The sequence below is a fragment of the Ovis aries genome, chromosome 23, assembly GCF_016772045.2.
Source record: "Ovis aries strain OAR_USU_Benz2616 breed Rambouillet chromosome 23, ARS-UI_Ramb_v3.0, whole genome shotgun sequence".
Classification (NCBI taxonomy): Eukaryota; Metazoa; Chordata; class Mammalia; order Artiodactyla; family Bovidae; genus Ovis; species Ovis aries.
In genome coordinates this window covers 60,463,435-60,487,573 of record NC_056076.1, presented here as the reverse complement: position 1 = coordinate 60,487,573, position 24,139 = coordinate 60,463,435, and positions in this window count along the sequence as shown.

Here is a 24,139-nt window from a genome sequence, read left to right as displayed (position 1 = left end):
CCAATGCAGGAGACACGGGGTTAGATCCCTGGGCTGGGAAGAACCCCTGAAGGAAACAGCACCCCACTCCAGTACTCTTGCTGGGAAAGTCCCATGGACAGAGGAGCCTGGAGGGCTGCAGTCCACGGGGTCTGCAAAGAGTCGGACAGGACTCACTGAGCACGCACACACAAGGGCATATGACACACTTAAAACATCCATCTCCATCTGCTGACATGCACTGGGACGGTCCCTGCCACTCGGCTCCTGCATGTGCTGCTGTGAACATTCGTTCGCATGTACCAGCCCTGCATCCTCCTGCTTTCAAACCTGGGCTCAGCCCTAGGAGTGACGCTGTTCGATTCCACGCGGTTCTATGTTTAACTTTTCGCTGGACCACGGAGCTGTCCTCTGGTGCGGCTGCACAATTTTATGTCCCTTACTAGCAATGCGGGCGGTTTCCAGTTTGTCTATATCCTTACCAACAGTTGCTATTTTCTGGTTTTCTGTTTTTTTAACAATAATCATCCTGATGCAAATGAAGCTGTACCTCCCTGTGATTTTGACTTCTGTTTCTCTAATGAGTAACGAAGATGAGCATTTTTTCACATGCCTGTGTGCCTTTTTTCAAAAAATGAATTTCTTGTGTCTTTAATTTCTTCAAAATAAAAAAAAGTCTCATATATATCACATTTAGAGATCTATCTATCCGTCCATGTATCCATACATACTGCACAATAATACCACCTTTCTAGACACATATAAATAAAAAGATGCAGATTAAACAGTTGAGAATGGTTGCCTATGAGGGAAAATGAATGGAATTTGGAGATAAAGAGAATAAATAAACAAAAGTCACTGAAAGGACAAAGATGATAATGTGCTATGAACTGAAAAGAATAACTACTCAAACCTGCAGACATTAAGTCCAAAACAAAAAGGAAAGACAGCGGGAGGCAGGGAAGACCCATTGTCAGCGCGCGGTCCTTTCTGGTCCCCCGGCCTCACCCGGCAGAGCCGGCGATCGATTGTCTGGAAGCTGGGTTGTCCTCCGGAGCCTTCCGGCCTCCTTCCCTGCAACGAGGAAATCCAGGCTGGGGGCAGAGGAGGCGCGGGTCCTCTGGATGGTCGAAACTAGGGTCCGCGGGAGCAAGCGGCCCCTTGCTTCCTTCTCGGCTCAGCCGGCTGCTCTGTGGGCTTAGGCCTCCGCCTCCTCTTTGGGTCAGGGCATGAATTCCTTCTCTCCAGGGCCCCTTCTGGCTGTCCCGTTCTCCAACACGCACTCTCCGTGCCCTCATTTTCTTCTTTCCTTTTTTTCTTTTTTAATTGAAGGATAGTTTATATATATATGTGTGTGTGTGTATATATATATATATATATATGTATATGTGTATATATATATATGTATATGTATGTATATATATACACCTGGGAATCCTGGCTCAGAGAGTAAAGAATCTGCCTGCAGTGCAGGAGACCCGGGTTCGATCCCTGGGTCAGGAAGATCCCCTGGAGAAGGAAAGGGCAACCCACTCCAGTATTTTCGCCCGGTGAATCCCGTGGACAGAGGGGCCGGGCGGGCTGCAGGCTGCACGAAGCCGCACAGAGTCAGGCACGACTGGAGCACTTAGCGCGCACACACAGCCCACTCGCAGTGCTGGTGCCGGGTTAGTTTCTGCTCTTTCGCAAAGTGACTCAGTTGTACACATGCGCACATGTTTTCCATTACGGTCTACCACGGAGTACTGACTATAGTTCTCTGGGCCCTGCACTAGGGCCTTGCTGTTGCCCACTCTACCTGTGATGGTTCCTATGCCCTCTGGACTCCATTCGTGCCCCCAGGCCAGCGGAACCCCTGGCCCAGCTGCCAGTCTGTCTCCTGAGCCACGGGCAGGCACCACCTTCCTTGGCAGGCGGAAAGAGGAGACAAGCTGTTCTTAAACAGGTGACCTCGGTTGGTCTAAAACCAGGGAAGAAATTAAAGGAAGTTAATTTTTCTCTGAAACCAGCCACTGAGGCAGCTTCAGTGGTGCTCTTTGGCATTTCAGCATTTCCAATGCCAGCTGAGACCAGCTGGTACAGAAGAAGGGATTTATTAAAGGGGGTCGTCAGGTTTTTAAAAAAACTCAGAGAAGGTTGAACCGAAGGTTGTGGGTTGGGGAGAGCAGAGAAACCTGTTTGCTTTCAGTCCATTTAAATACTTGGCTTCTTTTGAATAAATTATCATGAATGGCACTTGGCAGAAATCAGCTTTAATAGCACGTATATGTGAGTCTCAGCCCAAAGCGCCACATGGGAAAAGCTGACGGCTCTAAGAGCAATTTCCTTCACCAGGATGCATGAGAGGAGACGGGTCTCCTTATTCACTTTACCACAGGGCCACTCACCATTCTATCCCACTAAAGAAATAAGGAGCTGGATGTCTTTTAATTAAACAACTCGGATTGTGTTTGAAGTGATGACCGCCTATGGAGCCAGCACTGGGCGGGGGGCTCAGAAGACTGCGCCCCTCCCTCCTGCAGGGCGGTGGGCTCATCCTCCTGGCTTGCAGGCTTCCCCTCTTTGAACCTGCAAATGGCTCAGCTCCAGACTCACCTCAGAGAGTCAATTCGTGCCGGAGGAAACGAATTCAGGGATTTCCCAGGACTTCTCCTAGAAAATGGCAGATGATAAATTCCCCTTGGGAGCGGGACATCACCCCTTCTTCTTTCTTCAAATCAGCACTCAGACCCAGAAAAATAAACAAGCCACATCAGCTGCAAGGGAAAATGAATAAAGTCAGGGATTCAAACTCCATTTCCCAGTTGATTCCAGAGAGCCTGTTTTCAGTTTATAAATCAGCACTGGTTGATTTTATTGCCATTGCGAAAATTTAAAAAAACAGAATGTAGGAAGAAAGTGAAAAGATGCATCATTGGAAGAAAGAATGAAGACATGTGTGTTGCTTTTAACTAACAGTTCAACGGGCTTCCCTGGTGGCTCAGACGGTAAAAAATCCGCCTGCAATGCGAGAGACCTGGGTTCGATTCCTGGGGTGGGAAGATCCCCTGGAGGAGAGCACGGCAATCCACTGCAGTATTCTTGCCTGGAGAATTCCATGGACAAAAGTGCCTGGTGGGCTACAGTCCATGGGGTCACAGAGAGTCAGACACGACTGAGCAACTAAGCACAGCACAAGCGATCTCAGTTCAACAGTCTTTACGCTACTAGAAACCCTAACACGTGCGTATGTATTATAACAGTACATATCAGCAAAAAAATTACCAAATGACCGTTTGTTTGTGGTGAATCCTACCTGCTGGTGCATGAGGGGATGACCCAAGAGTTTCACTGGCTGGAATTTGCACCTGTTGAACCTCATAATGTTTAGGAAGTGCAAGAAATTATGTAGGCACAGTGGCCTTTGGAGAGATTTTCAGCACTCTGCCCCTCCTCATGCCCTGCCGCCCTGCCAAGCCAGCAGAGATGGCATTGACCACCTGGCTTGAGGTGCAAAGAGCTGAGCTGGGCAGACTTTGAACACACGCACACCTTGTACTTATTTGGCATGGCTGGTCTGGTGCTGGGTCCACCTCAGTGACAGCCCGCCAGCACTCTGCATGATTTTTCCATGAAAACAGCAATGGATATCACCAAGAGAAGGCCCAGAGCTGCTTAGTGGAATCAAAGATTCTAGGGGCATGTGCTCTTCAGAACGAGGGTGCTGGCGGCTGTGAGAGTAACTCCTCAGAGAGGAGAGAGGAGAGTCTGTGGTTTAATAATTTGGGAGGGGCTGCATCTTTTGCACCCCTCTAAGGAAAGTTTCCTAATTGAAGGGGAGCAGGCCCTGTCATCCCCAACATGAGCCATTCTGGTGGCTCAGATTGTAAAGAATCTGCCTAAAATGCAGGATACTCGGGTTCGATACTTGGATCAGGAAGATCCCCTGGAGAAGGAAATGGCTACCCACTCCAGTATCCTTACCTGGAGAATTCCAGGGACATGGGATAATACAAAGAGTGAAACTCACCTGACCTGCTTCCTGAGAAATCTGTATGCAGGTCAAGAAGCAACAGTTAAAACTGGACCTAGAACAACAGACTGGTTCCAAATAGGAAAAGGAGTACGTCAAGGCTGTATATTGTCACCCTGCTTATTTAACTTCTATGCAGAGTACATCACGAGAAACGCTGGGCTGGAAGAAACACAAGCTGGAATCAAGATTGCCGGGAGAAATATCAATAACCTCAGATATGCAAATAACACCACCCTTATGGCCGAAAGCAAAGAACTGAAGAGCCTCTTGATGAAAGTGAAAGAGGAGAGTGAAAAAGTTGGCTTAAAACTCAACATTCAGAAAATGAATATCATGGCATCCTGTCCCATCACTTCATGGCAAATAGGTGGGGAGACAATGGAAACTGTGACAGATGATTTTCTTGGGCTCCAAAATCACTACAGATGGTGACTGCAGCCATGAAATTAAAAGATGCTTGCTCCTTGGAAGAAAAGCTATGACCAAGCTAGACAGCATATTAAAAAGCAGAGATATTATTTTGTCAACAAAGGTCCGTCTAGTCAAAGCTATGGTTTTTCCAGTGGTCATGTATGGATGTGAGAGTTGGACTATAAAGAAAGCTGAGCGCTGAAGAATTGATGCTTTTGAACTGTGATGTTGGAGAAGACTCTTAAGAGTCCCTTGGACTGCAAGGAGATCCAATCAGTTCATCCTAATGGAGATCAGTCCCAAATATTCATTGGAAGGACTGATGCTGAAGCTGAAACTCCAATACTTTGGCCACCTGATGAGAAGAACTGACTCATTTGAAAAGACCCTGATGCTGGGAAGGACTGAAGGCAGGAGGAGAAGGGGACGACAGAGGATGAGACGGTTGGATGGCATCACTGGCTCCATGGATGTGAGTTTGAGTAAACTCTGGAAGCTGGTGATGGGCGGGGAGGCCTGGCGAGCAGCAGTCCATGGGCACAAAGAGTCAGACATGACTGAGCGACTGAACTGGCTTGTGGGTTATTTTGAGCTGAAGTCCATCAAGGTGGCCAGCTGACTTAAGAAGAGCTGTTAACTCTGTGAGCATTCGTGTGCATGCGTGCACATGTGCACACACACACACACACACACACACACACACACACACACACACCCCAATCTAAAACAGTGTAGATAGGGGACTTGACCCAGAAATAACTTTTTATCTGACTGGCCTATCAGTATGGCAGGCCAAGTGTCTATTACCAAAATTTGTTTTTCTGATGACCCTGGAAGTTATCTTCCTCCCAGAAGCCCCAGGCCTATCCCCTCTTGTAGCTCAAGATGGCACATGAGCCTCCATTGCCTGGCTGTCTTTGGGTCTCCTAATATTATGGGGATCAGTTCAGTTCAGTTCAGTCGCTCAGTCGTGTCCGACTCTTTTTGACCCCATGAACCGCAGCACGCCAGGCCTCCCTGTCCATCACCAACTCCCAGAGTTCACTCAAACTCACGTCCATCGAGTCAGTGATGCCATCCAGCCATCTCATCCTCTGTCGTCCCCTTCTCCTCCTGCCCCCAATCCCTTCCAGCATCAGAGTCTTTTCCAATGAGTCAACTCTTCGCGTGAGGTGGCCAAAGTACTGGAGTTTCAGCTTTAGCATCATTGCCTCCAAAGAACACCCAGGGCTGATCTCCTTGCTTATGTACAAAATGGGGCTTCCCAGGTGGCGCTAATGGTAAAGAACTTGCCTGCCAGTGCAGGAGACGCAAGAGATGCAGGTTCTATCTCTGGGTCAGGAAAATCTCCTAGAGAAGGAAAAGGCAACCCACTCCAGTGTTCTTGCCTTGGAAATCCTATGACAGAGGAGCCTCGTGGGGTACAGTCCACAGGGCTGCAAAGAATCGGGCATGACTGAATTGATTTAGCACACGTGCACTTATGTACGAAATAAAAATTTTGTTTTTCTCTGGTTAATCTGTCACGTGTCAGCTGAATTACTAGACCAGCCAAAGAATCTAGAAGGAAAGAAGGAAAATTCCCACTTTCCAGCATATTACCATGTTGGAAGTCCCACAGAAATGGGACAGGTTTGACTTTGAGTTAGTTTGTAAATCAGTCTTCCGGGAAATAGCAGTTCGCAAAATGCTGTTGAGGGGGTCGGAGACGGGAGGATTTCCTGGGTTTGAGATGGTAATGTGAAAGTGAAATTTGCTCAGTTGTGTCTGACTCTTTGCGACCTTATGGACTATACAGTCCATGGGATTCTCCAGGCCAGAATACTGGATTGGTAGCCGTTCCCTTCTCCAGGGGATCTTCCCAACCCAGGGATTGAACCCAGGTCTCCTGCATCGCAGGCGGTTTCTTCACCAGCTGAGCCACCAGGGAAGCCAACCAGTCCCTAAAATATGCCCAGGGACGCTCCCAGTATTCCTGCCTGGAGGTTCCCACAGACAGAGGAGCCTGGCGGGCTACGGTCCACGGGGTCGCAAGAGATGGGCATGATTTGGTGACTGAACTGCCACCTCCTCCCAGCTTTAGCCCTGGCGTTCTCCCATCCCCGGACTCCGTCCATCCTGGGAAACCTGCGCCTGTAGTCCCCTGAGCTCTCTGCCTGGGAGAAGCAGAGCCTTTCATCACTCTCCGTGTGAAAGAAGAATAACTAGAAGTTGGCTGCAGGGGCTGTGCAAGACCGCCTTTATCTTGGTAATTCTCTCTCTGCTTATTTTTGTTACCTCTTATCTGTTTCCTGGTAGTAAATGTTTTAGAAAGAAAATGGACTGTGGGCTTGCTGTGGGCTGGGTCGGGTGTGGTAGCTGGGGCACGGGGCTCACTCTGCAGTTGGCTCGGGAAAGAGGAAACCTCTCAGGCTGTAGTGGCTGAGACTGCTTCCAGCAAGAAAGGAATGCAAGCCACATCCTGGGCCCAACGAGAAGGCAGGACAGGGTGTTGTCAGAGCTGGTCTGGGCCCTGCGTGCCTTAGCGTGAAGAGCCTTCCCGCGGCGGGGGGCACTCAGCTCATCCTCCTAGGTGGGCTCCAGCCTTAGGGGGTCTCCCACTCTTTCTCCCACATCAGACCTTTTTCCCTGCTATGCGCTTGGGTGGATTCATCCCAGGCTTTGCCTGATGTCCAGAACCTGGTGTGCAGGCATGCTCAGTCACTCAGTTATATCTGACTCTCTGAGCCCCCCAGGCTCCTCTGTCCATGGGATTTCTTAGGCAAGAATACTGGAGTGGATTGCCATTTTCTCCTCCAGGGGATCTTCCTGACCCAGGGATTGAACCCGAGTCTCCTTCATTGGCAGGCAGATTCTATATCACTGAGCCTGCAGGGACGCCCCATCCAGAATCTGAGCCAAAACATTAAAATTCGTCTTGAGTCCTTCTCACGCCACACTTCTTTTCCTTCCTTCCTTCTTCTTTTCTTTCCTCCCTCCTTCCTTGCCTTCCGTTATTTTCATTTCCCTTTCTTTTCTGGGCTCGATTTTAAAGCCCCATCACCGGAAAGCCCAAGGGCCAACACTGCCCCCGTGTGTATCGTGGATGCAAGAGCTCAGTCCCACAGCCGTCCCCACAGCTGGGGACTGAAGACCTGGGGTGCACGGGGAGAGCTCTGGATGGGGCTGGAAGGCCGACTGCACCGTGCTGGCCAGGGAGCATGCCAGCGGGAGCAGGGTGTCTAATGGGGCAGCCTGGCTGGCATGCGGAAACCATGCACTCTGCTAGCAGGATTTCCCCAAGAGAGGACGTCTTGACCGTGTTTCTGGACAATGAGCCACTGCAGGTCTTCGTCTTTAGCTCTGATGTACACACGGGGCAGGACTGTGTCTGCCTTATCCAACTTGAATTTTTAATGCTTAAATGAGTACTGTTGAGATTGCCCTTGTGGTCCAGTGGTTTAGACTTTACCTTCTAATGTAGTGGGTACAATTTCAATCCCTGGTTGGGAAGCTAGGATCCCACTTGCCTTCTGCCCAAAAAACAAAACAAACAAACAAACAAAAATCAACACAAAACAGAAACATATGTTGAAACAAATTCAATTAAAACTTTTTAAAAAATAAGTAAAAATTAAAAAATAATCGTTGTGGAAAAGTGACATATTTGGAGGGGGGCTTGTTCTGAACCCCTTCAACATCAAGGACCAATCCCCTCTTGGTTCTTCTGTTGTCACTCTGAGCTTTGTGTTTATTGTCCCAGTTGCTTGCTTCCCAAGCATCCACCCCCTGAAGACAGTAGCCGTCTACACTAGAGAGAGTCCCTATGGTAGGGGCCGTTTGATTGACAGAAGAATTGGCCGATTAGTGGCAGTGAAGTTTGGCATAAAGATTATTTTGAGCTAAAGGCAACGGAGAACAGGAGAAGGCTCCCTACTGCCTACCCTTCAGTTCAGTTCAGCCGCTCAGTCATGTCTGACTCTTTGCGACCCCATGAACGCAGCACGCCAGGCCTCCCTGTCCATCACCAACTCCTGGAGTCCATCCAAACCCGTGAACACTGAGTCGGTGATGCCATCCGACCATCTCGTCCTCTGTCGTCCCCTTCTCCTCCTGCTCTCAATTTTTCCCTGCATCAGGGTCTTTTCAAATGAGTCTTAGCTGGCTAAAAATGAATTTATCTTTTGTTTTACCTGACATAGTATACAAGCCCAATCATCTGGTTGTCTCCTTGAGTGTCGTTTCTTTGTGAAACTCCTGTATATACACACGTATTTAACGTTTTCCTTTGTTAGCCCATCTTTTATAAATATTACTTGTGGGCCTAGCTGATGGAGAAGGTCACTCCTCTCCACAGCCCCTTTCCCAGCCCTGAAGCCCGCTAGTCCACTTTCTCTCTCTGCAGGCTGGCTTCCTTTCATCTTTGCATCTGAATGGAATCCTACGTGTGACCTTTTGCGTCTGGTTGCTTTCCCTTCGCGTAGCGTTTACAAGGTTCATGCACATCACAGCACGTGTCAGAGCGCCGTTCCCTCCTGTGGTTGTTCAATACCCACCGCACGGATCTGCCGCCTTCGGTTTGTCCCACCTGTCAATCAGCGGGCTCTCAGGCTGTTCTCACTGTTTGGCTATTGCGAGCGATGCTGCTGTGGACATTCAGGCACAAGCTTGTATGTGGACCTGGTATCATTCTGCTGAGTAATACCTAGAAGTGGGAACTATGTGATTTGGATACTGTATGTTTAACTTCTCAGGAACCACCAGAGTGTTTTTCCAAATGGCTATTCAATTTTACTTTTCTACTAGCAGTTCAGCTCATTTCAGTTGCTTAGTCATGTCCAGTTCTTTTTGACTCCATGAACTGCAGCATGCCAGGCTTCCCTGTCCAGAGTTTACACAGACTAATGTCCATTGAGTTAGTAATGCCATCCAACCATCTTATCCTCTGTCATCCCCTTCTCCTCCTGCCTTCAATCTTTCCCAGCATCAGGGTCTTTTCAAATGAGTCAGTTCTTCATCAGGTGGCCAAAGTATTGGAGTCTCAGCTTCAGCATCAGTCCTTCCAATGAATATTCAGGACTGATTTCCTTTAGGATGGACTGGTTGGATCTCCTTGTAGTCCAAGAAACTCTCAAGAGTCTTCTCCAACACCACAGTTCAAAAGCATCAATTTTTGGCACTCAGCTTTCTTTATGGTCCAGCTCTAACATTCATGCATGACTACTGGAAAAACCATAGCTTTGACTAGACAGACCTTTGTTGGTAAAGTAATGTCTCTGCATTTTAATATGCTTTCTAGGTTGCTCATAACTTTTCTTCCAAGGAGTAAGTGTCTTTTAATTTCATGGCTGCAGTCACCATCTGCAGTGATTTTGGAACCCAGGAAAATAAAGTCTCTCACTGTTTCCATTGTTTCCTCATCTATTTGCCATGAAGTGATAGGACCAGATGCCATGATCTTCGTTTTCTGAATGTTGAGCTTTAAGCCAACTTTTTCACTCTCCTCTTTCACTTTCATCAAGAGGCTCTTCAGTTCTTCTTTGCTTTCTGCCATAAGGGTGGTATCATCTGCATATCTGAGGTTATTGATATCTCTCTCAGCAATCTTGATTCCAGCTTGTGCTTCTTCCAGCCCAGCATTTCTCATGATGTACTCTGCATAGAAGTTAAATAAGCAGGGTGACAATATACAGCCTTGATGTAGTCCTTTTCCTATGTAGAACCAGTCTGTTGTTCCATGTCCAGTTCTAACTGTTGCTTCCTGACCTGCATACAGATTTCTCAGAAGGCAGGTCAGGTGGTCTGGTATTTCTATCTCTTGAAGAATTTTCCACAGTTTATTGTGATCCACACAGTGAAAGGCTTTGGCATAGTCAATAAAGCAGAAAAAGATGTTTTTCTGGAACTCCCTTGCTTTTCCATGATCCAGCGGATGTTGGCAATTTGATCTCTGGTTCCTCTACCTTCTCTAAAACCAGCTTGAACATCTGAAAGTTCATGGTTCACGTACTGTTGAAGCCTGGCTTGGAGAATTTTCAGCATTACTTTGCTAGCGCGTGAGATGAGTGCAATTGTGCGGTAGTTTGAGCATTCTTTTGACATTGCCTTTCTTTGGGGTTGGAATGAAAACTGACCTTTTCCAGTCCTGTGGCCAATTTGAGGTTTTCTAATTTCCATGTCCTTGTCAATACTTGTTATAGTTCTGCTTTTGGATTACAGCTAACTAGTAGATATGAGCAGTATTTCACGTTGTCAAATACCTTTTAAAAAACACAGAGCTTATTTTCTAAACTGTTAATGTATTTGGCTGCATGGGGTTTTAGCTGCGGCACTGAGGATCTCCGCCGCATCACATGTGGTCTTTCTCTGCAGCTGGCAGGCCTAGTGGCCCCGCAGCATGTGGGGCCTTAGTTCTCAGACCAGAAGGCGAGCCCCTGTCGCCTGCATTACAGGGTGTATTCTTCAGCACTGGGCAACCAGGGAAGTCCCTTGTCAAGCATCCTATTGGAGGTTTCTAATAACTAGCCTTCGGGTAGTTTGTGCACATTTCTGTGAGTCCCTTACATGCTTCTTGGCTCTCCTTTTCCCTGCAGTTTTGCAGTTTACTGCCGCGATACCTTTTATGACTATAAGATAAACAGTTCTATTTAGACATTTTAAACAGGTGACTTGTCATATGACTCTATATACGGAGTAATTTAATTGCTTTATATATGGAGCTATTTATTTTTGAATGCCAGAAAAGAAAGTTACCACAGGGCCCTAGTGAGTCCCTCTCTGTGGCATGGGGCAATTTTTGTGTCCTGTCACACTCTATATGACAGATGTGTGCCCAAACCTTACTCTGTTAATAACTTTACTTTTTAATTGAACTTTTACCCGTCACGGATGGAGGGACAGGTTATCCAGCTGGTTCTCAGTTAATTACAACTGCCATTATTTTTTATTTGCAGTTCCTCAGCAAGCAGTAAAACAGCAAGTTAAGTCACATTTGCAGAGGGACCATGACTCAATTAGTGGTTTTGAATAACAGGCAATAGCAATTAAGGACATGGCCATCGCAGCAGCAGCATCACGTGGCGACCTGGCTTCTGCAAAGGCTGTTTGGCAACGTGTCTCCAAGGAGCGGGGTGAGGGGACAGAATAAACCAGCTGGAGGTTCTGTACTCCACGTCTCTTGCAGACTGGGAATGGAAATTCTTGAGAGTATCTTAGGCAGTATTTCAACATCAGTTCACCAACTTTCACTTCGGAAGCTCAAAATTCGATGTAAAACACGTAGGTCCTTCAAGGTAATATTTTCTGTCAGTTAACAATGGCTATGAAAGGCCAGGCCCTGAAAAACATAGTCTACAAGCAATAAATGCTGGAGAGGGTGTGGAGAAAAGGGAACCCTCTTACACTGTTGGTGGGAATGCAAACTAGTACAGCCACGATGGAGAACAGTGTGGAGATTCCTTAAAAACTGGAAATAGAACTGCCGTACGACCCAGCAATCCCACTCCTGGGCATACACACTGAGGAAAACCAGAATTGAAAGAGACATGTGTACCTCAATGTTCATCGCAGCACTGTTTATAATAGCCAGGACATGGAAGCAACCTAGATGTCCATCAGCAGATGAATGGATAAGAAAGCTGTGATACATATACACAATGGAGTATTACTCAGCCATTAAAAGCAATTCATTTGAATTAGTTCTAATGCGGTGGATGAAACTGGAGCCTAATATACAGAGTGAAGTAAGCCAGAAAGAAAAACACCAATACAGGATACTAATGCATATATATGGAATTTAGAAAGATGGCAATGGTAACCCTGTATGCGAGATAGCGAAAGAGACACAGATGTATAGAATAGGCTTTTGGACTCTGTGGGAGAGGGAAAGGGTGGGATGATTAATTAAAAAAAAAAAAAAGAAAAACATATGGAAACATTAACCAAGCCTTATAAAATCCCTTCCAGGCCAAGAGCTAATGTGCTAATCTTAAGGATAAGAAGATGGGGAGACGAGAGGATTGGCTCCACAAGGACGTACACTCATCTTCTCCTGTGAGAGCACCAAGGTTGCAACTAGCTGTTGAACGGCCATCGACAGGAGGGTGCTGGAACCCACCAACAAAAGCTACCCATGCCCAAGGTCAACGGAGAGGGTGACTGAGGCGGGACTGCCCTGGTGGTCCAGCGGTGAAGAATCTGCCTTGAGATGGAGGGGACATGGGTTCGATCCCTGGTCAGACAACAAAGATCCCGTGTGCTGTGGAGCGGCTAAGCCCAAGCGCTGATGGTACTGCAGCCAAGGGCCGCGGAGCCCACGTGCCGCACTGACCGAGCCCGCAGAGCACAGCAGGGTCTGTGCGAGGCAGCAGGAGAGCCCCCCGGACGCGACACGATCCCGCACCCACAGCCGAGATGCGACGCAGCCCAAGGAGTGAATAAGGTAAATATTAAATAAGACAGAAGTGAGGCACACACGGTCATGTGACTTGGGTGGGATTACCCCCAAGAGGGTTTCAGGTGGCTCAGCTGATAAAGAATCCGCCTGCAGTGTGGGAGAAGTGGGTTCGGTCCCTGGGTTGGGCAGATCCCCTGGAGGAGGGGAAGGCTCCCCACTCCAGTATTCTGGCCTGGAGAATTCCATGGACTGTACAGTCCATGGGGTCACAGAGAGTCGGACACGACTGAGGGACTTTCACTCCCCACCAAGAGGGGTCCTGGGTGAGGCACTGGCTCTCATTTAAGATTCTAGCCGCTCCTGTCACCGTCTTTCTAGAGCTGCAAGTACTCAGCTTATACGGGCCCTTGCCTCCAGCCTGGTGCTTTATACTGGTGATAGAAACTTTCTTTATGGGATAAAGCAAAATTTAATCCAAAGGAAGAGATGTTACAAACTTAGGAAGGAATGGGATATAGAAAAGAGGCCCAGATGAATACACTGAGAGCTGTTAAAATGAACTCCACACCGTCCTGGAAAGTGAGGTTCCTGGAGGTGGCGGACTAGATCTGGAGATGAGCTGGTCGTGTCTGGGAGTTGCCCCTTTTATCCTCTGCCTCTGGCTCCTCACAGTTCTCATCACCCAGAAGCACCATTTGTGCCCAACTCAGGGCAATACAGTCGTCTGCCGAATCGCACGTGTCTGGGTCTCCGTGGACACCCTTGCCTCAGTCTGCAAGGATGCTATGTGGAATCGTGAAGCCAGTGGAAAGGCTTTGCATCTTCTCAAAATGTGTCTGTTAATATTCTGACCTTTAAAGATGTTGGCGCTAGGAGGTGGGGGCCTTTGGGAGGTGCTTAAGTCACGAGGCTGGAGTCATCACGTATGGCATTAGTGCCCTTATTAAAGAGGCTCCAGAAAGTCCCTGGCCCTCTCGCCGGGTGAGGAATGGGGAGCAGCCCCTGGCCGTGAACTGGGAAGCAGACCATGATGATGCTGGAGCCTCCGCGGTGGACTTTCCAGCCAAGCCAGCGTTTGTCACTGCCTCCAGCCATCTCCCCTCCACACCCATACTTCAGATCCCACTTCAGCTCGTCTTCCTTGACCTCTCCCTTAATTCCCATAGCATGCGTATGTATTGAGCATCGGGTGGTCTTAGTGCGTTTGGGCTTCTATAACAAACTACCGCAGACTGGGCCGCTGAAACAGTAGAAATTTAGCATTTCCTAGTTCTGGAGGCTACCAGTCTAACATAAAGGTGCCCTCAGGGTTAGTTTCCTGTGAGACTTCTCTTCCTGTCTTGCAGATGGCTACCTCCTCACTGTGCTCACATGGCCTTTCCTCTGTGTTTGCACCTGCTGTGGGGGAAAGAGGAGAGATCTCCGGAGTCTCTTCTTACGGAGACTCCAGTCCTATAGGACTACAGCCCCACCTCCTCAACCTTCTATTATCTTAGTTACCTCCCTGAAGTCCATCAGTTCAGTTCAGTTCAGTCGCTCAGTCGTGTCCGACTCTTTGCGGCCCTATGAATCGCAGCACGCCAGGCCTCCCTGTCCATCACCATCTCCCGGAGTTCACTCAGACTCACGTCCATCAAGTCAGTGATGCCATCCAGCCATCTCATCCTCTGTCGTCCCCTTCTCCTCCTGCCCTCAATCCCTGCCAGCATCAAAGTCTTTTCCAATGAGTCAACTCTTCGCATGAGGTGGCCAAAGTACTGGAGTTTCAGCTTTAGCATCATTCCTTCCAAAGAAATCCTAGGGTTGATCTCCTTTAGAATGGACTGGTTGGATCTCCTTGCAGTCCAAGGGACTCTCAAGAGTCTTCTCCAACACCACAGTTCAAAAGCATCAATTCTTCGGCGCTCAGCCTTCTTCACAGTCCAACTCTCACATCCATACATGACTACTGGAAAAACCATAGCCTTGACTAGACAGACCTTAGTTGGCAAAGAAATGTCTCTGCTTTTGAATATGCTATCTAGGTTGGTCATAACTTTTCTTCCAAGGAGTAAGCGTCTTTTAATTTCATGGCTGCAGTCACCATCTGCAGTGATTTTGGAGCCCATAAAAATAAAGTCTGACACTGTTTCCACTGTTTCCCCATCTATTTCCCATGAAGTGATGGGACCGGATGCCATGATCTTCCTTTTCTGAATGTTGAGCTTTAAGCCAACTTTTTCACTCTCCTCCTTTACTTTCATCAAGAGGCTTTTTAGTTCCTCTTCACTTTCTGCCATAAGGGTGGTGTTATTTGCATATCTGAGGTTATTGATATTTCTCCCAGCAATCTTGATTCCAGCTTGTGCTTCTTCCAGTCCAGGGTTTCTCATGATGTACTCTGCATAGAAGTTAAATAAGCAGGGTGACAATATATAGCCTTGTTATACTCCTTTTCCTATTTGGAACCAGTCTGTTGTTCCAAGTCCAGTTCTAACTGTTGCTTCCTGGCCTGCATACAGATTTCTCAAGAGGCAGGTTAGGTGGTCTGGTATTCCCATCTGTTTCAGAATTTTCCACAGTTTGTTGTGATCCACACAGTCGAAGGCTTTGGCATAGTCAAGAAAGCAGAAATAGATGTTTCTCTGGAACTCTTGCTTTTCCATGATCCAGCGGATGTTGGCAATTTGATCTCTGGTTCCTCTGCCTTTTCTAAAACCAGCTTGAACATCATGAAGTCCATATCTCCTAATATAGTCCCATTGACAGTTTAGGGCTTTAATGAGTAAATTTAGGGAGAAACAGTTCCATCAACAACAACAAATGTTATGCCCAAGGTCCAAATCCCCAGAACTGAGAGAACAAGACATCCACAGCAATGCAAACGCAAAAAGGGAATTTATTGCTAGCTCAAGCCAGGGCCCTGGCCACATCCAACACAGTGGAATAGAGCCAGAGCCCTGAGCCCTGGATTACAGTAGTACTTATAGGTTTAGGACAAAGACAGGGAGTTGGCAAGGTTGGATTGGTTACAAGGGTTTCTTTGCATCTACTAATTGGCTAGATTTTCACGTGCGGGCTTTCTTAGGAGATTTCTATCCTTGTCCCGATTGGCACAGACCAGGCTACGGGGAGCATGCTGACAGGCTGAGTCCTCCCGTCACTGGTGGGGGTAATTTTGATCCTGCCTGGGCAGTGTCTCAGCTGTTTCTGGGATGCTTGCTCCAGCCTATTTTAGTCATGGCCTCTATCAGGCCTCAACACAAACAACACAATTCAAAGAGTCAACCAAGTCTGATCATCTCAGAGCCAGCATTTGCTTGTTCTAATTTTCCAAATTCTTTCGACTTGTCCCTAAGAATAGCAGAGTGGATCTTACCTTAGTTTGTTGTTCAGTCGCTCAGTCGTGACCGACTCTTTGCGACCCCATGCACTGCAGCACGCCAGGCCTCCCTGTCTATCACCAACTCCCGGAGTTTACTCAAACTCATGTCCATTGAGTCGGTGATGCCATCCAACCATCTCATCCTCTGTCGTCCCCTTCTCCTCCTGCCTTCAGTCCTTCCCAGCATCAGGGTCTTTCCTAATGAGTCAGTTCTTTGCATCAGGTAGCCAAAGTATTGGAGCTCCAGCTTTAGCATTTGTCCTTCCAATAAATGTTCAAGGTTGATTTCCTTTAGAGTTGACTGGTTTAATCTCCTTGCTGTAAAAGGGACTCTCAAGAGTCTTCTCCATCACAATTTGAAGGCATCAGTTCTTTGGCACTCAGCCTTCTTTATGGTCCAACTCTCACATCCATATACAACTACTGGAAAAACCTTAGCTTTGACTATACGGATCTTTGTTGGCAAAGTAATGTCTCTGCTTTTTTAATACATTGTCTAAGTTTGTCATAGCTTTTCGTCCAAGGCGAAAATATCTTTTAATTTCATGGCTGCAGTCACCATCGGCAGTGATTTTGGAGCCCAAGAAAATAAAGTCTGTCACTGTTCCCATTGTTTCCCCATTATTTGCCATGAAGTGATGGGACCAGACCCCATGATCTTAGTTTTCTGAATGTTGAGTTTTAAGCTAACTTTTTCATTCTCATCTTTCACCGTCATCTTATCTTTCTTGTCCCTTGTGTTTTTTGGGAATACAAAATGGTGATAAGAAACACAGGGTTAAAGTTCAACATTGATACTGGAGAAAAGGCCTCTAAATTATTTTGATTGGTCGTCCTCATCATAATTTTTTTGAGTATACTCTCCTGACATTTATTGATTCATTTATTTAGCAACCTTATACATATACTATAGTCTTACTGGATTATATTCTAAAACATATAAAATGTTTAAAAATAAATAAAATAATTTTTCATAAAGGGAAATAACTTGAAGCAATTTGAATAATTGCTTTTGACACTTTCCTTTGGAGAGCACTGTCCTGCTGTTGGGATGCAATAGGGAAAAAAGCAACGAATTTGGAACCACGGATTTTAGATTCTGGTTCTTCACTTTTGTATCTTCTCTGAGTGGCTGAGTTTCAGCAAAATGAAAGAGCCAGGAACTCCCAGGTAGCCCCAACAGGTTAAGATTCCTGACAGAGCTTTGGAGTGTTTGGATACTACATAATTTTGATGACTATATACAGAATACTGTGCCTCCCAAAGAGGGCGGGCAGGCCAGAAGATGAAGAGCTGGGGGACTGTTTACTATGGGAAGCTGCCTGGGTTTTGATTTTTATCTTTGAAGAGCCTTACTTAGCATTCAAAGCCAAATCTTGCCCTTTAGTTATGAAAATTTTATAGTAGCTCCTTGTGGTTACTGACCTTAAGGGTTGTTAGAAAAAGAGAGTTAAATTTTATTTACTTGCAAATGAATCCAGTGGGTTGAAGATGCAAACCCAGCTTGTGGTCCAGTCACTTAGAAGTGAATTAAAACACCACCCCTGGGGTAATAGGGTTTCACCTTGGGGAGTCCTGAGAAAGACAGGAAAGCAGCCTGGACCTCCTGAGAGAAGCATCCATTGCTATGTTAATGTGCTCTGAGCAGGTGTGAACATTGGCTCTCAGCTATAACCTCCTTTCTATCAAGTTTCAGGTGTTTGTGGCTGTATCACAGGGAAGAACCCAAGTAGGTTCTTACTCTGGACTCTTAAAGAATCATTTTCAAAAAACAAATGACAACTCTTACTCTGCTTTTCAAACAGAACACATGCTAAAGATTTAATTTAATTCAAATTGGAGAGGTGTTGAAACCAGTTCATTGGAAAAGTAGAGAAAGTACCATCCTATGAACGCAGGAGTGTTGAAATAAATAAGTGAAGCAACCCCAGCCAGTCTCTGACTTTAGGAGCAGGAAGCCCATGCACCTCTGCGGCTGTGGCTGTTCAGTCACTTGTTCGCGTCTGACTCCCTGAGACCCCACGAATGGCAGCACGCCCAGCTTCCCCGTCCTTCCCCTTCTCCCTGAGTTGGCCCAGACTCCTGTCCTTGAGTTGATGATGCCATCCAACCACCTCATCATCTGCCGTGAAACCTCTGGGGACAGGACAGAAGTTGCATGTCTATCACCAAGAATTATTTTGCATTGCTGTCAGTCAACAACCCTCGTGACATTGTGTCACCCAGAGAGGAGTCCTCTAGAGCCTAGACATTGCGCAGTTCTCCAGGCAAGCACGCTCTGTCCCCAGTGCTTAACTCTGGGGGTCAATGGGAATGGCGCCCGCTGGAGCTGGGCATTAAAAGGTTGGGGGGTGCTGGGCCTGTTTCATGCTCCCGGTCCCTGTTTTTCCATCGAGTCCTGTTCTTCTCGTCAATGTCAGCTCCTAAGCAGAGCACCCACACAAGGGGACCCCCTGAATTCCTGACCCGTGTAATATTTTTACTTCTCTGAGTTCGCTCTACAGCCGGGATACCTGGAGAGAGACCAAAAAAAAAAAAAAAAAGAAAGAAAAATGTGCTACATGGAAGAGCGATTCTGACTCCATGTTGGGCCTGACTTCAACCTTTGCTTGTGTTATTATAGTCACACGCAATGGCCTGCCTCGGGGATCCGTCTGCCTGTTTGACTAACGTGCCTTTGTTCAGGTCACAGGGGCATCATTTGACCCTGGCCACCTGTGAACGGCTGCAGAATAGAAGAAATTAACACGTCCCCTCCTATTACAAAAGATAAATGGCCTTTTACTTTCCTTTCTTACCTCTTCTCCCTCTCTGTTCTATATAAAAAAGAGGCATCCAGACCCCATAAGCTGGTGTTCTGAGACATTCAGCTGCCATCTTCTTGGTTGCCTGGCTTTCCAAATAAAGTCACATTCTTTGCCTCAGCCCCTCGGCTCTTGGTTAATTGGCCTGTCATACAGCGAGCAGAGCGAGCTTGGACTTGATAATGAGAGGATGGTGTCTATCATGCTTTTTCTGTGACTGCGGATGACGCTGCCCCTTTCCAAGGCCTGTGAAGAGAGTGAGGTGGAAGGATCAGATTGGCAACCAGTTGCCCTGTACGTACAGAAGCCCAGGGGGCTTGGCTAGAAACCATCTTCAAATCCTGTGTGTTTTACTACCCTGTCCAGCCGAGGGGAGAGCTGGGGTGAAGAGGATGCCCAGCGAAGACAGCAGCAGAAGAAATGCTCGAGGATCAGAAGGAAGGGCATTAGGGGAGGGCCCCTCCTGTCTGTAGGACCGAGGATGTTTCAAGCCACGCTGGCCAGACTACTAGGCAAACGTGGGAAAAACAGTGGGCCACAAAATCAGCGCTCCCTAAGCCTTTCCAAGCCTTCATTGTTTGTATCGATGAAGTTTGACTTTCCCAGTCAAGTTAGATTCCCAAACAAAACAGCAACAGAAAGGAAAGAGCAGGGGCTCCGCCTTGGCAGGAGACACAGGAGACTGAGGCGAGTCCCTGACCCCCTTGGGCACAGGGCCAGGCCTGGAACTGAGGCAGGGTGGTCTGGTCCTCTGTCTGAAATCGAAAGGAGACGCATTTAGTAGGCTCCATCCCAGAGAACTAAAATTCAGAGCCTCAGTGAAAGCATTAAATCTGACAGTGATCACTTTGGGGAGTATTTTTATTTAGGCTGTCTCAGGCGGGACCTGTTTTCCTGGTAGTGTTTCACTCTGTGCGTGCATGCAAGCTAACGCGCTTCCGTCATGTCCAACTCTTTGCGACCCCATGGACTGTAGCCCTCCAGGCTCCTCTGCCTGTGCGATTCTCCAGGCAAGAGTACTAGAGCGGGCTGCCGTTTTCTCCTCCAGGGGATCTTCCTGACCCAGCGATGAAACCTAAGCCACTCACGTCCCCTGCATTGGCAAGTAGGTTCCTTACCACTGGCACCACCTGGGAAGCCCTTCATTCAATTCAGTCTTCATTAGCTGAATTCCTCCTGCGTCAGGATGGACTCAGCACAGTGCCATGGACTGGGGTTGAGCATGGAGGAAATACTCCACAAATATCAATAAAATCGGACCCTTTCTTTTCAGCAGTTTAAGAGTAAATAGAAAAGTCTTTCTTTCTTTTTTAAAATATGGCCGCTCCAAGAGGGTCTCCTAGAGCATTCCAGAATTCATACATTACCAGCCCCATCACATTTAGTTGATCAGGAAATAATAAAAAAGAAACCTCTCTGCCAGTCTAGTGGCTAAGACTCTGTGCTTCCACTGCAGGGGCATGGCAAAGCAAAAAAAAAAAAAAATCTGAAATAATTCCGCCTGCTGGATAGGAGGATTGGCAATGCTACATTGCAAAGTGGTGAGCATATTGGACTGGAAAGGATTGGTGGCCATTAAATAATTTACTGTACACACACGCACGCCAGTGTTCTTGCCTGGAGAATCTATGGGGTTGCAAAGAGTCAGACAGGACTGAGCGCCTGAGCTCAGCACAGCACTCACGTTAGCACCAGGTATCATGACTAACCTATGGAGGGGCGGAGCTTCCCTTGTGATGGGACTGTTTCTCATTGTTGTCCTCATTTTGACATCATGTCTTTGATAAGCTAAAGTCCGTCACCTGGGCAACTGGTCAGCCTAACCAGATCGTGAGCTGATGTTACATTTCCAGGATGGAGTGCTGGTTAGCCTCGTTTGAGAAAAGCACTCTGGCCGGAGTCTGGACTGCAGGGATGCCAGCTGGCCCCAGCTCCCTGCCAGGGGTGGCGTTGTCTTCATCTCACACCGCTGAGTTGAGTTCAAACACGACATCTCCTTAGGGCTTATTGGAATAGGTTGTCTCTTCACAGACTTAGAGAAGGAAGTTATGGTTGCCCGGGTAGGAGGAAGGTTTGGGGGAACGGATAATCCGGGAGTTTGGGATGGACACGTGCACACTGCTGCATTTAAAATGGCTCACCAACAAGGACTGACGGTCACACCTGGAACTCTGCTCAATGTCACGCGGCAGCCTGGATGGGAGGGGAGTCTGGGCGAGGATGGATACACGTATACGTGTGGCTGAGTCCCTCTGCTGTCCACTGGAAATTATCACAATATCGTTAAGCGGTTATGCCCCAGAAGACAATAAAACGTTTAAATTAAAAAAACGGCGTCTCATCTGTGATTAAAACTTTGGCTTAAAGAGGAGCGCTCCAAATCACACAGACCTGAAGTTTCTTCCTCAACAGCCTTTCTCACTGGGTTCCCGTTCTGCTGAGGAGAAGGGAGCTGGATTCCCTTCCTTTCATGAAAGGAAAGTATAGGATTTTCCCTGTGGATCTCAGAGCAACAGAAGCAAAATTGCAGTGAGAACAAATATTTGAGGATTCATCTAAGAATTTTTGGAGCTGGAACTATTCTGAAAACAGAGATTCCAGTCAACACAAATGAATTTTCTGGCGGGGGAGGAGGGACACGTTTGTTTCACTCCTTTATTTCAGCATTGGTGTTTCGACTGTAAATTAAACTCATGCCACATGGGACAGGACTTGCTATGATTCTGTCTAATGCCAGTCTTGTTGGGAACAAAAATTAAAGCTGGGTTCTAAGAAGGTGTCAAGACCTCAGTGGATAAGGGATGAGCAAGTTCTTCCAGCAAGTGCCATGCCTGATTCATCGCTATGCCTGCTGGGATGACAAGCCCAGCCACTTGCACAAGGTAGGGGATTGGTAAAGGTTTACCAAGTTGAATTATTACAGACAGGTGGGTCTTGGGATTTGCTGTGTGCTCTTAATCTCTCGAGATGATTGTCAAGGACAACCATGCGTCTTTTGGGGGAATGCATGTTCATTCTTATTGTTAACTGTATTCCCGAAGGTTTGCACGTGGTTATTTATTCAACATCGCATGAAATCCAAGGACATCATTCATTTGTCTTTTGCTTTCTTTAAATTAGACTTAAGGAAAGCTTACTAAGCTTACTCGATTATTGATAAATAACTAATATACTCAGAAAAGAGACTTAGGCTCTACGGCAGGGAAGCACTAATTCAAACCAGGTAGTCTTCTAATATCTTAGTGGGCACCAAATACTGTAAGCATTTTACACTGGCAAGTTGTGGATTAAGTTTTATATACAGCTCTGTCTTGAAGCAACGAGCTGGCCAGATCAGATGAATTTTTTTCTGCGATTCCTATAAGAATTAATTTTTCCCCATTACAGTTATGGCTAACAAATAACACTGCTTCCTATAAAACTGGAAACAGGTCTTGTGACGGTCATGCGTGAGTAAGTACGTAGCAATATGAATTGGATGATGCAGACTGGAAGCTAATGGTTGCTTCTCCACTCAAGATTTATTTCCATTGTGTTCAGGTGAGAAAATAGATGTGAAGATTTCTAAGCCAAATCTGGTTTCTTAGAAACACAAGTAATTGCTCCCATTGGCGTGTTCCAGAAGTACAGCACTGGATGCTTGATAGATCGTGAGCTGACGTTACATTTCCAGGATGGAGTGCTGGTCTGCTCTGAGCCTCAGAGGGAAAGGAGGCTTAGACACTGGCATTAAATAAGGCTGCAAAACTGCTGGCTGTTGAAACTCTTGCTTTTGCATGTAAACTTGAGGTCCTTTAATAGCACGAAGGGGTCTGTGTACATTAAAATTCCACAGTAGACATTTGCTGGCTGTCAGACACCCAGGCAAGGAATGATGAAGGGATGAAAAGGCAAGCTCAGGTGTTTCTTTGGTTTGAGGCCCAGAAGATGCTTCAATTTGCACTGAAGGCCATGCTTGGTGGCTCTATCCTCTCCTTTGATGTTCTGTGTACAAACACATGTACAGTTTTCAAAAATGAGACCTGAGCTGGCAGCTCTATCTAGTTGGGTTTCTTTTTTCCAAGGCTCCTTCCACTTGGAGGAAAAGGGGCAAAGTTGAGAGAAGCTTGCTGTGGAGGCTTCCACAGGTGGGAAGGACAGGGTTCCTGTGGAGGGGAGTGTTGGAGGGAAGAAAGATCCTGAGATGATGAGGGCAGGGAGGAAGGGCTGTAGAGATGGGCAAGAGTGATCAGGTGTGTGGTCAGGGCCAAGACGTGAGGCCGGCCACTGGGGTTTCACCCCTTCCTGTGACTCTTGATCTTGGACGCGGCGAGAGGGGGCATCCTTTTACTTTTCTTTAGTATTTATTTATGTATTTGTCTGTGCTGGCACTTGGGATCTTCAATCTTAATTGCAGCATTCAATATCTACAGTTGTGGCGTGGGGACTCTTAGTTCAGCATGTGGAATCTGGTTCCCTGACTGGTGGTTGGACCTGGGCCCCTGCACTGGGAGTTCGAAGTCTTACCCGCTGGACCACCAGGGAAGTTCCAAGAGGAGGACATTCTTTCTTAAACATTTCCTCCAGACATTTTGGGTGAATACAGAGCTCCATCATATTTCTCTCTCTGCCTGAAATCTGTCCTTCGAATCTACCTGCGGGAGAGGGCAGGTTGCTTGGACGAGTTGAATGTTCAAGGTCAACCTAGGTATTTCTGGCAGGGCAACAGATGTACTTCATTTGTTCTTGAGCAGATGAGAGAAGAAGAGGAAAAAATCTAATTTAATGCAGATGCATGTGTAAAAAGCTGTACTTGAAGCAGGAAGCAATTCCCAGGAACAGCAAAGCCCCGTTAGACCTCTGTGCTTTTTTCTTCATTTGCTGGCTGCCTCCTTAGCGCAGTAAGCAGGGTGTCAGTCTCTAACAATCCCGAAGGTTGTTTTAAAGAGGAGAAGGTCATTACTTAACTAACGCAGGATGATCAGAGAAAGTGATTCTAATAATGGTAATATCTAACATTTAATCAGTGCTAATATGGGTCAGCACTAAGATATTACGATATCTTAATATCTAATATACTAAGTCTTGACTCCTCTACACAAACCTATAAAGCGGCAAGTTACGAATAGAGACCAAAAAGGAAGGAATCTGGCAGTTCTGTTTTCTGCTTCTTTTTCTTAAAAAAAGTGTTGATGACATTTTACTTATTAATA